Consider the following 17,244-nt stretch of genomic DNA (forward strand, 5'->3'; position numbering starts at 1 on the left):
TCTGGCACCATTTTCTTGCTCTGGGATTGTAGCAGAATCACACTTGTTTTGGAGATTACTATGACACCTCAGGTTTAGCTGGCAGAAGTGGGACCCTGAGCACTAGAACTCACAGATGATTTTGGCCTGCATTGTCATGGGGGAATGATTTGCAAAACCAGGCACAGAGAACTCAGACTGGGTGATTGACATGGGAGGAGGAGGAGGAGGCTTAATACAGATTTTCTTCTATGTTGGAAACAAACCTGGAGAAAAAGCCCACAATGTTTGTGACTGTGTGTATGTTTGTACCTCCACCTAGAGATGATTTTTTCGAGATTATGGACAGTGTTTCCCCAATCTTTGTATCCCTAGTATCTAGCATAGTGCAGGATCTATACTAGTTGCCCAATTCATGATTATTAAAGGAATTGCATTTTGGACCAGTCTAAGTTACTGCAAAGCCCTCTCTAGTTCACATTTTGAGATCACACCCACGGCTGCATGTCTGAGTCTTAGTTTATTTGGTTTGGTTCTCTAGCATGATGATTAACTCTTGTGTAAGCCAGTCATAATTATACCAACACAGATATTAATAGGCATATTGGATCAACCACCACTTGTTTTGTACACAGAACCCCATAAGCCATAAAATTCATTCCGTTGGGAACTGGGTGGCCTTGTATATTACTTTTTAAGCTTTACCCAACAATGAAGTGAAATGAGACAAGGCCTCGTGCTCTTTAGGCCTAGTTTCATTATCAAGTCAATTCCTATAATACATACATGTCCTACTACCAATTCTTCAAGCCACAACACCTAAGATCAGATTGAAAATAAGTGAGTGGGCCATGACTTCTGCCCCACCCCCAGGATGACCTAGGCAGAACATTCCTACCTGCTCATTGCTCAATTTAAGCTTGCTAAAGAAAGAAACCTCTGGGTGGGGAAGTTTGTATTCAAATGAATTCCTAAGGATGACGTTCAGTGAGAGATGTCTTAAGCAAGGCAGCATACCCATCCATGTTTCTGAAAAAGACCCAAACCCTGTGTCACTTATAATGGGCAATGAGAAGTCCAGGGAGATAGATAAATGACAGAGTGCAGCATCTGCTAGGTCTGTCCTTCCTCCGCAGCTCCACGGCTGTAATTGGGGCAGGCTTTGGAGGCACAACTTCCTCCTCCGTGGATTCTCTGCTCAGTACGTCTAAATGCTACATCTGGTGATCTCTGTTTCTTAACTACCTGATCTCTTAACCTCCTGGTATTCTGTTCAATAGGCTTCTTATCCAGAAATATACAGCTGGATTCATGACTGACATGGCAGAGTAGGCAGGCACTATGCCAAGAATTTTACAAATCATTATTAATTTAATGCCGCCAACAACCCTATAAGGTAAATGTTACTATTATCATCTTTGTTTTAGAGATAAAATGGAAAGAGGGTGAGCCCACATCCCTTAATTTCCCTATTGGTGCTTTAACATTACGTAACATTGCTCTAGCACGTGTCACCAAACACTTTATTTCCCTCCTTCAAACAAAGAATTGCTTCCAAACTACTAGTTTCAAACGATCCCTGCCAGTTTGGAAGCCTGTAAGCGACTTTCTTGGATTAATCCAAAACTACACTAGTCTCCTTCAAGTCTATTGCCTGAACTTCTGAAAACCTTTCTATGTGTCATCCTACTAGATTGTCTATTAGTTGTATTGTTTCAACAGTGTTTATTAACTGATGAGAAATGTTTATTTGTTTGGTGGCATCAAAGATGCATATCAGAGTAGCTTTCTTGGACAGTACCTAGTACTCTGAAAGATAAAAGGTGCTGGATCATGGGTGTGTTTAGGAAGTGCACTTCAGGTTAGTACAGCCTGAGGTCATGCATCTGTGCATACATAGAAGATCAGCAGATGTAACTATAGCCATGATGAAGCACAAAAGAGATGCCTGGTGACAGGAGAAGGCCGATGAGTTTTCTTTAAGGGGACCCCTGAGAACCCTACACAAGGTAGTTTATTTTTAGACATCTTAAAACAGCATAAGGGTCAAGTCAGCTTTCCCAACAAACTCTGAATATGTTTATTAGAAAATGGAAGGTGGTTGAGAGAAATAAAAGAAAACTTGGTGATAGCCAGAAGAGAGGGACTAAAAATAGACAAGAATAGTCTATTTGTATAGATTAGCATTCAAGAATAAAGACAATTATCTATTCTACTGAAATTAATGAAGAAGAAAGAGAGGCTGTGGAGGACATATTGAACTAATTCCTTGGGTGATAATACTTGCTGGTCTCTCTTCTCTGGTGCAGTGGTGAAAGACAGATGTACGTTGGTAAGAGCATGGAGGGTAGGAGAGGTGGAAAAGAAGGATAAAAATTAAGATAGTTGCTGTGGATTGGGGGAAGATAGCTGCTGGGGATTGGGACACTGGCTTGCGGATGATACAGTATGGCTTCAGCCGACACACACAAATTTGTAATGAACGATGGCCAAGATTTTCTTCCACATGCTCTGTGGACCCTGTTGGGTAGAAATCTGTGAATTTGTGGCTGGAGGGAAATTAGTAGAGTAAGAAGGGACAAAATTGAGCGAAACCCTAGAGTTATTAAGAAGATCAATTAGGAAATAACTATCGTCTGAGAAAGCAAGAAGGATTGAGAACCATATACATTTATTCACTCATTTCACAATCTTTTATTGATAATCTATTGCTTGCTGGTTGTCTGCTGTTATGTCATACAAGAATGAATGAGACGCTTCTCTGGAATTAAACATTAAACCATGGCAAGATTGTCACTAATTGCTATGGAACACATGTGTACAAATATGCTTTGGAAAACTAGGTTTTAAGTAATGCCAAGTCTGTATCACATTTGGGCAATAAAAGAAACGGAGAGAAAAGCTTAAGTTATTCAGATAGTAGATGAATCCAAACAACCAAATGATATATATTGAGTGGCCAGGTTATTATGATCTCTGAACACATAATAATCTGGCTACTCAGTGTATATCGTATATAATAAAAGGCTAATATGCAAATTGTCCTCTGGAACCGGAATTCAACCACCAGGCAGGCCGGCTAATTGTTCATATCCCCTCCCCCTGGCGGTATAAGGCCTGAGAAATTGTTTGCTCTGGTCTGCCAAGACCTTAGGGGTGAATTAATTGAATGTTTGACCCAACATAGCAGGCTAATTTTTAACTCAATAATTTTGTATGGCCATGAATGATGTTATAAATATCCAAATGGCCCTTAGCAGAAAAAGGTTCCCCACCCCTGTGGACAGTGTTAGTAAAAGTGTTTCCTTCCATATAAGCATGTCTCACTTTATGTGATAGTTGTGAAACAAGGACCACAGGGGAATACAACACATTAAATGGCTTTTAAAAGACTATGAAGTGAAATTCTTCTGTCATGTAGATAAAACAGCCCATAGAGACTCTCTCCTGAAAAGCTTTTTCCTCCAAAAAGGACCGATACACAGCCTCAGCCTAGCTTTTCCCAAGAGATTTATTCAAGGAAGTGTGAAGAAACTGGTCAGTTGAGAGAAAAGCTATTAGTGGCCAATGCTTTTAACAATGATAAAAAAAAAAATAGATCAAGTATTTAAGGTTGTTAAAAATGTGAGGAGGGAACACGATGAATTCTCACCATTTAAGGATGGATGATCACCTCCCAAATCTTTCATGAAAACAGAATCATGGAGGTGGCACCTGCAGGGACTTTTATCTGGTGAGCATGTGCTATGTAACAGGTGCTTTGCAGGGATTGCCTCAATCCTTACAACCTCCCAGAGAGACGGAGGGGAAACAGGTGCAGAATAGCGAGGTAGCCTACTGGGGTGGTAAATGACACTGAAATCAAGGCTGACCTCTGAGCTCACTCATCCTCTTTCCCTGACCCTAGGCTGCCCCCACATAAGAAGCTCTTTTAGTAGATATAGACGAAACATTCTTCATCAACATAAAATACAATAGCAGAGAAAGGCACAAGTCACCGTGTGTGTGTGTGTGTGTGTGTGTGTGTGTGTGTGTGTGTGTTAGTAAATGAGTTTTGGCCCAGGCCTACTTCACTGTAAAACAATGCTTCCAAAATAGCCCACGCCACGCTGTCTATATAATTCATGCATTATAATTAACCCCGGGGTCAGGGTATTGTTTCTGAAGCCCTGGTTGAAATGCAGATATGTGACCTGGGAAGACTGACACGATCGCTCAATTACACCTAATTAAAGTGCTGGCTCTTTGAGAACTTGACCGGACTGGTCCAGGTCTCCAGCAAGGCGGGGGCTCCTGGCAGCCTGCGGGGGAGGCCCTGGCACAGGAAAGCGGGTGGCAGCTGGTGGGCATCTGGGTTGGGGGATGACTGTGAGGCTGCAGAGGTTGGGACGAAGCTAAAAACCAAACTTTGACTTTCTCATACAAGTCTCTGGGGAGGGAGCGAGGAATACATCTTGCCCTGTCATTCCAGGACTCTTCTGGTAATCCCATTGGCAAGTCTGAGGTTCACCATCTTCTGTGCCCCTCGCCTCGCCTCTGGGGTCGACCCAGGAGCAAATAAACCGGGTCTCGGGGACCAATACCCCTACCCCCATCCCTGACCCCTGCACCCGGGGCCGCAGATTTAACCCTCCACCCCCACTAGGCCCCGCCCCCAGCCCCAGCCTCGGGCGCGGGGCATCCACCGCGACCCCCAGTGCGCGCCGCGCCCGCGGGCCGGGCACTGGGCATGCTCAGTCCGCCCGCCCGCTCCCACGGCCGCCTCCGCGCCCTCCCGCGGCCGCCGCTGTCGCCGCCTCCCGCCGGCCGCCGGGTGCCTCCCGGCTGCTCCGCTCCGCGCGACCCAGATTCCGGCCGTCCCCGCCCCCGGCTCCGCACCCGCACCCGCAGCCAGTGCGGCACCGCGGCCGCTGTCCAGCCCCGCGCCGGGACGGAGTGCGCAGCCCGAGCCCGGGAGGCGGGGATGGGGACCCGCTGCTGAGCGCCGGGACCTGCTGAGCGCCCGCCGCCGCCGCCGCCGCCGCCGCAGCCAGGTGAGCGCGGAGCCGGGCCGAGGGGCCGGGGGCGAACGCCCTTGGGGAGGCGAGAGGTGGCGGCGGGGAGGCGAGAGGTGGCGGCGGGGAGGCGAGGCACCCACCGCGCGAGCTGCGCTGCGTCCGGGGCGCAGCGGGAACGCAGGGCTGTGGGCACGGGGGACGGGAAGGGAAGCGCACGGCCGCTCGGAGCCGGGGCCCCGTGTCTCTAGGGCAGCAGCGCCCAGCCTGCCCCTGAGATGAGCGCCCGCGGAGCTGCAGGTTGGCACGCGAGGATGTGCGCGCCCGGGTGCCCGGGGCGGGTCACCTAGCAACTGAACGCGGGGCCCTGGAGGAGGCATGCCTGGCCCAGGCCGACGCGGGGAGCGAGGGTGGAGGACGGCCTGCCGGGTCCTCGGGGGAGCCCCCTGCCCCGCAGCCCGCAGCCCTGGGCGCGAGGCGGTGCTGCGGGCGGCGAGCTGCGGGGCTGGGGTCGTCCGCGCTGCGGGGACCGCGGTTCCTCCTCCCACTGCTGGGAACTCCGCACTAATCCGAGCCCCTCTCTTTCCTGGAGGGTGTGTGGGGATTGAACAGGCTGATGGGGAGCGACTGCCCTGAGGGCTGTAAGAGGGGCAACAGTGGAGAGAGGTGGTGGGTGTGCTGTTGTGAGTGCCTTTTATTTTTCTCTCCCTAAATGTGGGTGCGGGCTGCGACGACTCTCAGTGTTTCTGTTCAACCCCAAGCGGCGAGTCCGGTAACACGCCTTATGAATATTTCAGGAAAGACCTCGCAGGCTCGCTTGCTTCAGATCAAGTTTAATGAATATGTTTGTCAGCCTCTCTGCTCCGCACAGACAGGTGGGAAGCCCCGCGCTTTGAGCTTTCCAAATGTCATCCCTGTCCCACGACAACCAGGCAAAGACGCTGCTACCCTCCTTCTCCCGCTCCCCCCAGCGAGCTTTGGGTTGGGAACAGAAACTGAGGCTGTCATTTGGACAGGCCGGTTTTGGGCAGGCATCCAGGCATTGTTCTGCATCTCTGCAGTGTGTGCGTGTGCGTGTGTGTGCGGGAGCTTGACTACCGTCCTCACCGGAGCTGCCAATATGGTGGAAAGCAGGTGTGCGTGTGTTGGGACAAACGTCTTAATTCATTCTCATCTTAGGACGCCTGGTAGTGAGGGCAGACTTCCTCACTGTCTCCCTAGAAGCAATCTCCGAGACTAGTCTAGTTGAAATTTAAGGAGGGCACACACTCTGGTCTCCCTCTGCATTGGGAGGTATCTATTTCTAATTCATTCTTTCGTGGAAATGAGAAAGGAATGCCTTTGCTGTCATCCTATCAAGATCACTGAGAGCATGCATTCCTATAGGGAACTTTCAGGACCGGAGCAAGCTGCAGGCCATGCTTTGTTCCACTTTGGGTTGTAACTTCTATTGCACCATCAGCATTCATCAGTAAACCGGCAGGCACAGCAGTTTTTTGTGTTTTTTTTTTTTTACTCCGAATGGTACTCCTTTGCAGGAAAAACCTGCTTTTTCCTCCATTGATGAGGCAGGGATGTCTCTGAACAACCTGTGAGGCATTCCTCTACGACCAAGATTTCAAGCCTCCAGAATGGGCAAGATTCTAAACGAGGCAACTGTCCCTCTTGCCCTCCCAGGCACAGTAGCGCTGAGGCGCTCAGATTCACAGATGCTTCATATTCAGGAAGGCTTTGCCAACAAAGACCGATGGCGGTGACATCACAGGCTCCACCTTTGCCTGCCAGGCTGCCTCCCCCCAACCCAACCTGTTAGCGAGGCCTGGATGCCTCCCTGTGCCCTTTTAATGAAGAACGGAAATTCCAGAAGGAAAGACTTGTTTATTTTCCTTATTGTGTTTTGCTGGTTTAATTAAAAAAATATGAACATGTCAAAAGCGGTTTATTATTAGTACATGTAACCAGGATTTAACTGAGGCATGGGAATAGCTCTACAAATAGCTTTCCAAGCGATGTTGAGTAACATTACAGTATTCTTTTTGCTAAAATTATCGATAGGTGGCATTGAAGGGAATTCTATGAAGTAGCAACATAAGTGAAATTTTTACATAATAAACAGCTTTTCCTAAAAGAGGTGACTGGGATACTCAGGGAGACACTCAGCTGTATTCACAGACGTAACATCTGGCCAGTTGGGCAGTTTGGATGTACACTACCAGGAGCTCTAAAGCAGTATATCTTGAGCCCTCTGAGAATTTTTTAGAGTCACTGGCAGAGTTGTGAAATTTAGCAAATATAAGTACAGGTTGCCACTTACATTTTATTTCTGATAGGCAATAAGTGATTGTGTTTAGTAGAAGTGTGTCCCATGCTCAATTATTCGGGGCTTGCTTATACTAAAAATAATTATTTTGTTGTCTATCTAAAATTCAATTTTGAATGGGTAGCCTGTATTTTACCTGGCAACTTTAGTCACCGGAAATGTCTTATTCCTCTTTTATGGGGTCCCTTAGGGGTTAAAACATAAAGTGGAGCAGAAATCATATGCTGGTCGGTAATCTGGGACAAACTCCATTCTGGCTCAAGCTATTGAAAATAGCTCAGGCTTAAATGTAAGTAGTTTCAATGTAGCATATTTCTTGAATATCTCTGCTTGCTAGGCTTAGCGGGAGGTGCCAAAGATACAAAGATGAGTAGGAGAGGGAGAGAGTTTGCATTATAAGAAGTGCCAAGTATCTGTGGGGTCCTCAGAAGCTTGGGAGGGACACTGAATTCTGCTGGGCAGCTTGTGACAGGTCTGGCCTTGAAGAAGAAAGCGAGGTCTTATCCTGGGAGGAAAAAAGGGGGAAAACCAGGGATTTATAATTCATGAAGTGGAACTGGAAGTTAAAGGATTTTACTAGATGGCCTCAGTCAGAGGACAGAGAATGAGAGAAGCGAGAAAAGGATTCTTAAAAAGGGTTTTAAATAGTTGCTGGTGGGAATGGAAGAGAGAGCTGGAAAGGGACAAGTGCAAGGATTGGTAAATGGTAATTGAGTGAATCCATCTCATTGCGTTTTAAAAAGCAGCTGTTCTGCCCTTGGACTAATACCCAAAGTTTTCCTTTACCATTCTGTTGCCATCCTGGTTCCTTTAGGTAAAAGGTCAAACAATACTGGAATATATATTTGAAAGTCTTACTATCCTAATATATAAAAACCCAGGATCCGTAATGACCAAGGCTTGACCAAATACCAGAAGTCAGTTCTGCAGTCAGTGCTGGGTTGCCGTGGTGACCCAGCACTGTCTGCCGTGGGGACTAGGGATCAGGCCTGGAGGGAAATCTGGAGAGAGAGATCGGGTCTGATCTGCAGCCTCCATGGCAGCAGTTGATCATCCCTTGCCTCTCTCTTGCTCTTCAGGCCTCAGTGGGGACTGCTGATCAGCCCTGCCTCTCTGATCAGGCCCAGAGATAGGCCCAGAGACTCTGACTGACATAGAAACTGACCAATCAGAACCAAATCTGGGTTAACTGCAAAGAGCCAATGGCTGCCTAGGAAGCGGAGCTTCTAATGCTGACTAGCATAGAAACCAACCAGTCAGAATTTAATCTGGGTGAACTGCAAAGGCAGAACCTAAGGTAGGGAATGAGGAGGGGTTTTAAGGGCAACAGCTATTTGATGTAAGGTGTAAGAAAGCAGTTCAATTTTTTTAATGACTGGTTTGGCAGTGTAGTACATAGAGCTGGCTATCAGTTCAGATATAGAGATTATGTATTTTTGTCTGCCAAGAGCATCTCCTTCTGCTGAAAAAGGGGTCCCCTCCATTTAAATAATCCTATCCTATATAATCTATCTATACTAATAAAAGAGTAATATGCTAATTAGACCAGGTCAACTGGCCATCTTTCGGATATCTGACTTCCTTCCAGACAAAGCCATGGTGGTGGGGGCTGAGGCAGAAGCAGAGGCAGTTAGGGGTGATCAGGCCAGCAGGGGAGGGAAGTTGGGGGCGATAAGGCAGGCAGAGAAGTTAGGGACAATCAGGCAGGCAGAGGCAGTTAGGGGTGATCAGGCCAGCAGGGGAAGGCAGTTGGGGGTGAGATCAGGCCAGCAGGAGAGGGCAGTTGGGGGTGAGATCAGGCCAGCAGGAGAGGGCAGTTGGGGGCGATAAGGCAGGCAGGAAGAGGCAGTTAGGGGCAATCAGGCAGACAGGCAGAAGCATTTAGGGGCAGGCATGCAGGCAGGCAGGCAGGTGAGCAGTTAGGAGCCAGCAGTCCCAGATTGCAAGAGGGATATCTGACTGCCAGTTTAGGCTCAATCCCCCAAGGGGTCCCCAATTGGAGAGGGTGCAGGCTGGGCTGAGGGAAATTGCCCTCCCCCATGCATGGATTTTGTGTACTGGGTTACTAGTTTTTATATAAAAGTAGATGGTTAGTGTAATGTTTGAGGTGCTGATCAACATACAGTTGCTTCTGGCACAAATTTCTGAAATAAGAAGAGCAGAAGTTTTGGTTTTAGCAAACCTATTTCTTCAAGTAGAAAAAGATGTTAAATTGCAATCACCTTCGATGGTCCAGCTATCCTTAAGGAAGCAGATTCTGAAGATGGAAATAATGAGACTTTACAGAAATAGCACTGTGTGAAAATGACCATATGCTTGTAGTACCACAGAGTACTTACTCAGAATGCTCCAAATGCAATTAATTCCAAAAAAAAAAAAAAAAAATTGCACACTACTTACATTTGTATCTTTGAAGACCCAGCAGATCCTTTCACTGCTGGTCAGCATAGGAAGTTCACAGGAGAGTTGAAGATCAAACCAGTGCAGTCCTTATAGAGAACAGTCCTGGTTTCTTGAAGATTCCAGTATGCCAATCTCAAGCAAACGAAAACAGAATGCCATTCTAGATTGTGCTTCTGTCCACAAACCTTGTTATCTTGGGATCATCTTCAGGAGAAACTCATACAGTTGGGTGTTTATATGTACGGTTAAATTTCTGCTTCATGTTTTACAATAAATGCTTAAAGCCATGAAAATTACTCTGCTAAAATGTATAATGAAGTAGTTAATTAGGGTTTCTCTCATCAAATTATTATCCTTCAAAAGAGAGAAGGAAACAGTTCTATTTCAGGTAGTTACACTGTCTTTATAGTGTCTGCCAAACATGTCCTGCCTTGTAATTCTGGTAGTATATATAATTTTGGTAGTATATGAGAGAAAAAAATGTATTAACATGTTGAAGTTACTAAAAATTCAAGGCAATTACACTGTAGGTTTTAGTTTTAGTGAGATTTCACCTGGATATGGCTTATTAAAGAAAGGCTTACTGCAGTGATCTTTAACAACAGCTTACAGACTATCGCCCAGAGAGAGCTTTAACTAAAATTGAGTGCTTAATTCACATTCTAAGTCCTCAGTAAATACCCCGAATTTAAAGAATCCAAACACAGTATGTTTTCCCATTCCAGGAGCTTTTAACCCTTTAGCTCACATATGCTAACCATGAGCAAGTTTTATTAAACCTCAGTCTCTGTGTTATAAAAATGGAAGATAGGCACATTTGAGAAAAGAATATTGTGCCAAATCCAATCCTCTTTGTCTATAAAATTAATTGGTATTCCTACTGTTCTAAGGGATAAATAACTTCATTCTCAATGTAATTAGGCAATTTGTATATTGTCTGTGTGTGCTCTCCATGATGTTTCAGATGCCATAGAAACAATTTACAAGTTACTATATTGCTTCCCCCCCCCCCCTTTTTAGTACAAAGCCAGATGATTGTTGTAAATGCTTAAGGAGAGCTCAGTAACTCTTTTAAATATCAGTCTCAAGCAAGCTAATGCCTGCATATTCAAAGGTTTTTACATAGCTTTTAAATATAGTTTCCATTGTAATTATTGGGATTAGGTCTTGGTTAATTAGAATGTTGATATAAGAGCTTATTTCAGCTGCTGTAACTCTCCTTCCTCTTTCCCTTATACAAGTACATGGTTAAAAGCTGCCGTGTGCTTTGAAGCCATCATTCATGGTGAAACCAATAATTTATTCTCCCACAGCTGTTTTTTGGTTTAGCAAATATCATCAATGACATCATAAACTCTGTTCCCTAATTTTTATATCTCCAAATTGGCATGATGAATATTTTAAGTGTGAAACAATCTCTGGAATGTATTCACCATGCAAGTACATTTCTTCCTTTCCCCTTTAGAGGTGGAATAAGAACATTCTACCCTGCAGAATTTGGAACTCAGATTTTATGAAGATTGTATAATCCAATAGATCATTTAGATTTTAATTTCAGATTTTCTTTGGTCTTAGGATCCATTTAAGTTATAAAGAAACTTAAGGCAAATGTTTTCAATCAAAAAGTTTAATCATACATTTTACTTAAGTGGATTTAAATAAAATGTATGATTAAAGGGATATCAAGTTTAATCAAAGCTGTTTTAATTAAATATATATTATGTACATCATTAGTTATAATTTTAAAAGACTATATTAAAATACCTAGCATAGAATTTTTATTTTCATATTATGTCTCATGTATATTGTGTTTGTAGCCCAATATGTGAAACCAGTATATGAAAGTCAAGATTTACAAAATAGAAGAATTGGGTTATGGTATTTACTAAAGAGTTCTGTATTGTAACAAAAGTTTCTCCATTAAAGTATAATAACCTAGGGTATTTAAAATAGAGTCAGACTCATCAAATTTTTACATCTATACAATCCTGGGGACACATCTATCAAGTTGACTCCTGTGTAAGTTGAAAAACGGAGGTCTGGGACATGCTGTAATATCTGGACTGATCAGCTGTACCCACAGAATGTTCAAAGGTGTGGGAGCCAACATAGAAGGTGGTTTCTGTTGCCCTGCTTCATAGCTCTTCCCTCCACCCTAACATTTCTACAATTTTATTAACAATACAGATGCACTTAGTTCATACATATATCAGGTTTATTGATAATGCAAAGCTCAAAGCAGTAGTGAATTTGGATGGCAATCAGGATTAAACTTGATATCCCTTAGCCCGAAGCAAGGGCCAAAACTAAGATTATATTTAAAAAAGAATAGATGTTGACTTTGTTTAGAATCTACAATCAGTTGCCCAAATGACAGGGAGTGGCAGCCTAGCTTAACAGTGTAAACTGTAAATAATAATTTTAGTTTGCTTGAGTACTAACCAACTGTACAGAAGAAATCAACACTAGCTTAGGTTGGATTCGTAGATGAATAGAGTCCATATCAAAAAGCTCAGAAACAGACCACATAACACACTGAATTGACAGTGGTGCATTTTGGGCCACCTATCAAGAATATAATAAGAAGGAATACTGTTATTGGGTAGGAATTTGGTGCCTATGATCTTAAAAATACCTCCTAGCCCTAGCCAGTGTACTCAGTGGTTAGAGCATTGTCCCACACACTGAAGGGTGGCACATTCGATTCCTGATCAAGGGCATGTACCTGGGTTGCAAGTTCAATTGCTGACCTCAGGAGGCGACCATCAATGTATCTCTCTCATCTTTCTCTCGCTCTTCCTCTCTCCCTTCTCCTCTTCCTTCCTCCCATTCTTTCTAAAAAATCAATGGGGAAAATGTCCTCTGGTGAGAACTTTAAGGAGAAAAGCCTCCTAAATCTGATTATACAATTTCAATTGAGTTCCTGGTATACATAAATCTGCTTATGTGCAATTCACCTTAGTAACATTTATGTAACAAATAATTATTTTACATCCTTTCTTTTATTTATAAATAAATTCCTTGATCAGAGTATTTATATTAAAGATTATATTATATTAAATATTAACATTTAATATTTAATTAAATAGTAATTAAATTATGAATATTAATATTTAATAATATTAATTAAAATAAATTAATAATATTAATTAAAATAAATGTATCTAGTCCTAGCCAGTTTGGCTCAGTGGATAGAGCAGCAGCCTGTGGACCAAACTGTCCTGGGTTCGATTCCGGTCGAGGACATGTACCTCAGTTGCAGGCTCCTCCCTGGTCTGGGCCCTGGTCAGGGCTTGTGCAGGAGGCAACCAATCGATGTGTTTCTCTCACATCGATATTTCTCTCTGTTCTTCCCTCTCTCTTTCACTCTCTAAAAATCAATGGAAAAATATCCTCGGGTGAGGATTTTTAAAAAATAATAATAATTAATAAAATAACTTCATCTATTCTGTGACCACCCTTAGGTTGAATTAAATAGCCAGGTATTCCTTTTTTAAAAAGTTTACCTTTATTGCTGAAAGTATTACAGATGTCCCCTTTTTCCCCCATTGACTCTCTCTAACCCACTCCCATCCCTTCACTAACTATTATAGTCTCTGTCCATGGGTTATGCTTATCTATAATAATAAAAGCATTATATATTAATTAGACCAGACGTCCTTCTGGATGACCTTTTGGACAAAGCTGGGGCTACAATGGAGGCCCAGGTCCCGGGTACCAGAGGGAAGCCTGTGCCGGCAGCAGCCAGGGGAAGGAAGGCCTACTCTTCCATGAATTTTGTGCATTGAGCCTCTAGTTAGCATATAAATTCTTTGGTTAATCTCTTGCTATTTCCCCCCCCCCCCCACCTTCCCTCTGAAATATGTCAATCTATTCCATGCTTCATTGTCTCTGGGTCTATTTTGTTCATCAGTTTATCTTATTCTTTGGATCCCACATATAAGTGAGATCATATGATACTTGTCTTTCTCTGACTGGCTTATATTCTTTAACTATCTAAGATTATGCTTGAAATTCTTAATTCAAAACTATAAGTATTTTGAATAGCAATAAAATAGACATGTGTCCAGGTTCTAAAATAAAATTTCATAGTACACCTAATCAAATCAGACAAAGATGAAAGGCAGAAGCGTTCACTCTGTGCACCCTCTGTGTGCCCTATTACTCTGCCCTTGGGCTTTCAAATGTATTTGTTTATAGTACTAAGTGGACACCTGGCATTCCTTTTGAGCACTGCCATCTGAACCCCTTGCCCATGTTGGAGGGTCTCCCACATTATGAGGCAGAGCCCACTCCCCTCTATAAAATTGCCAGGTGCTTTCATGCCCAGACATCCTTGTATCATAGGCATGGGCCCATGCCCCAGACTCTGCCTCAGATATTCCAGTCAGCAACGCCCCTTTGACCAGTGCTGGGCCAGCTCCAGAGCCTGGACCTGGTGGCGGCAGGAGAGGTGTCGATACAGGACCAGCTCTGTGTCATTCCAAGAGTTACTTTGGGGCTCCTTAAGCTCTAAACCCAGTTTTCCAGGCCTCCTGGAGATTCTGTGAGTAACCTTTACAACAAAGTTTATTTCTGCTTACATCGGCAGGCATAGCTAGTTTCGGGGGTGGGGGCGGGGGTATGAGGGGTTGGTTTTGTGTTTTGTTTTCCAGTAATAAACTCTGACTGGTACATAGTGGAAATCCATGCTCCCATTGGCATGTTGGTCACTAGGAACCATTGAGAAGAAAACACTTAGAAAGGCACAAAAGGACATGTTGATCCAACTTCTGAGTGTTTCTGGAACAAGTCACTCTGCTTGGCACTGGACAGGACACGCACACAAAGCTGGTGTTTTCAAATTAGTACTTATGGGGACAAGGAGGAGGAGGTAGGAATACTACTGGCCAACAGGGGTAGGCAGATATCCTTATGGGGATTTCCTGATTGTAAAGATTGATTTAGTGTAGGGAGGAAGGGTTGGAATAAGAAAGGATACATTTGGAGAAAATGCTGACTTTCACCCATTTCAAGAGACAAGTTTTTTCATTTTAACATTTATGATATTAGAACACACTGTTAGAGTGTGTCATGTTTTAATTAACACCTTTTTCTCCTCAACCTGTCTAACATCTTTCACCAAATCTAAGATTTCACTGATATACACCATTACATTTTTTTTTACCAGTTAGAAAAAATCTTGGCAAGTAATTATTAAAAAATGACAGTGCCTAATATTATACTGGAGTAGAGACTTTAAAAAGATCCTAAGAGAACTAAGGCAATCACGGAAATAGTGTGGATTAAATGCTAAATACTTGTTCGTTGTTGTTGTTAACAATAAAGCTGTTGAACGGCAATAGATTTACCTCTAACTCCTGTTATGAACAAATTCAAATGCTGATCATCATGGCCTTGCTTGTCCATAAAAATGCCTATTAAGCTTACTGTGATTATCAAACTTGTGGATGGCACAAGTTTTTGGTAACTTTTTTATTTGAAAATTTTCAAATATATACAAAAGTAAATAGAATGAGTATAATGGATAGGCTATCTGATTAGAAATCAAACAGCACTGGTCATGAGTTGATAATTATTGAATATTGGGATCCATTATACAAGTGTTTCTTGTATAACCTAATTATATGACCTTTTGAGCAAACTATTCCACTTGACACATACTATTAAAAATAATATTTATTCCCAGTTGTAAAAAAAAAAAAAAAAGAGAGTTTCATACAACCAGTAATCAAAATGTTGTAACATATCTGTGAAGAGTCCATAAATCTGTGACATGCCATGAACCAGTATGGTTCAGTGTGACATGGCTGAAATGTGTTATCATTTGAGACGGCTCAGATCATCTACACTGGCTTCAGAATGGCATTAGGATTCCATGTAATAGATCTTCAAGATCCCCCACTCATTGAGAGCAAAGACTATGTCTTACTTATTGTGTGTCTCCAGTGCCTAGAAACATAATAAGTGCACAATGCATGTTTATTGACTAGCTGAGGTCTTTTCCTACCAACTGGATGTCTAACCATGGACAAGTCATTTGTTAGAAACGATTGAGCTAGAGTGACCCAAGAGAGAAATTCACTTAGGAGAGGTGTGGAGAAAGAAAAGGATTGACAGTGGAATGCTGCAGCACAACTACACTTAAAAGGCAGGCAGAGGAAGAGTGGGAGAGAGATGAAAAACCAGAACATGAGATCATGGAAGCAAAAAATGGGCCTTTCCAGAAGCAGTATCACATGAAATCACATCAAAAAAGGACAGGAAAATGCAGCTTGGACTAGACCCTGTCTGCCATCAACCAAGCATTTTCATACACACTGTTGTATAGATAAGGAGTACTTACCAAGCCTGAGCTGTTTTTGGTTAGAGCTGTCTTTGAAGTATAAGGAAGTTGTCTTGAACCCTGTGATGTGTGAGAATGTGCGTGTGTGTGAATTGTGTATGTTGTGTGTATAATGGAGACATTGTGACAAGGGAAGGGAACCAGAGTCCAGAGACTATCCAGTAAGCAGTTGGGAGGATCTGCTAAGAAGGACATGAATTAATCAAATGAAATCAACCTTTAACATATCATGGAATTACTTTATTAACTTGGCTTAACTTGAATGTTGAGTAGGAAAAGAAATCTCTTTGTCACCAACCACTGGATTCTTCTACAGAAACAGCATAGCCTAGAATTTGGAAACAAATAGGCTTAATTCTTACTATATTTCACTGATTCTAAGTTCCTTTTTTTTACATTGCTGAAACAGGATGCATCTTAGCTTAATTAGCAACATTTTACTCTACTTTAAGGGCACATGACTTACATGGTACATTTTAGCATTGATGGCACTGATGAAATACCATTGGAAAGAATAAAATAATATTCACTCAGGTTAAAAATATTTTTGTTTGTTTAGCATGAGTTGTTGCAGAAGCCTGACCTAAAAGGTCTACTGTTCATAAATGAATGCTATATTCTCATCTGTAAGGTCAGGGGCAGCAGTTACCTTAGGATCAAGGTCCCCTGTCTGCATCCATCCCCCTAGAATTGCACCAATTTTCTTGGACATTCCTGGCAAATGTGTTTAGATAGATGACCTCACTGTTATGATTCCATGAAAGTGAAAATTTTGCAGAAAGTTTCAGTTTAGATTGGTAAAACCATGTCCATTTAATGCTTATGCAAATGCAAGTTTACCATTCTTTTAAACTAAATGTCATCATTGAGAAAGTACAAAATCTAGATTGAGGATTTTTGTGGAAAATGTATTAATATTTAGATTTTGAAATTTCCTTAATCTTTTATAAAGATAAATTTCAACAGTCTTATTCTCCCATTTGCTCCCTCCATGAAAACCATACGCATATGCAGGCAAATACAGTGGAAGGCAGAAAACCATGGTACTTCTAAAGGACATCATAAATAGATTTGCAGGCAGCCCTGAATTCTGGGGCAGGCATGGACCTCCATTGCTATTAATAAAAATAAATAAATAAACACCGGATGAATGTTTTATTCTTGAAGAAGGGGGGTGAGAAACCTCCTTAGTTTTTATAGTG

The 17,244-nt window shown here is 42.8% G+C and overlaps 1 protein-coding gene across 2 annotated transcripts in view; it reads left to right on the forward strand.

The window, feature by feature from the left end:
- Positions 1-4,739: 4,739 nt before the first annotated feature.
- ELMOD1 (ELMO domain containing 1) overlaps positions 4,740-17,244 on the forward strand; it is a 68,634-nt gene continuing 56,129 nt past the window's right edge. Inside the window, exon 1 of one of the 2 annotated variants that reach the window (XM_084895159.1) lies at positions 4,740-5,012. The gene's annotated coding sequence lies outside the window, so the exon portion shown is untranslated. Of the gene's footprint in view, positions 5,013-5,251; positions 5,274-17,244 lie in introns of those variants that run through there. The other variant, XM_084895160.1, reaches the window with a different exon arrangement.

Source organism: Pipistrellus hanaki (genome assembly GCF_964339955.1).
Source record: "Pipistrellus hanaki genome assembly, chromosome: 9".
Lineage (NCBI taxonomy): Eukaryota > Metazoa > Chordata > Mammalia > Chiroptera > Vespertilionidae > Pipistrellus > Pipistrellus hanaki.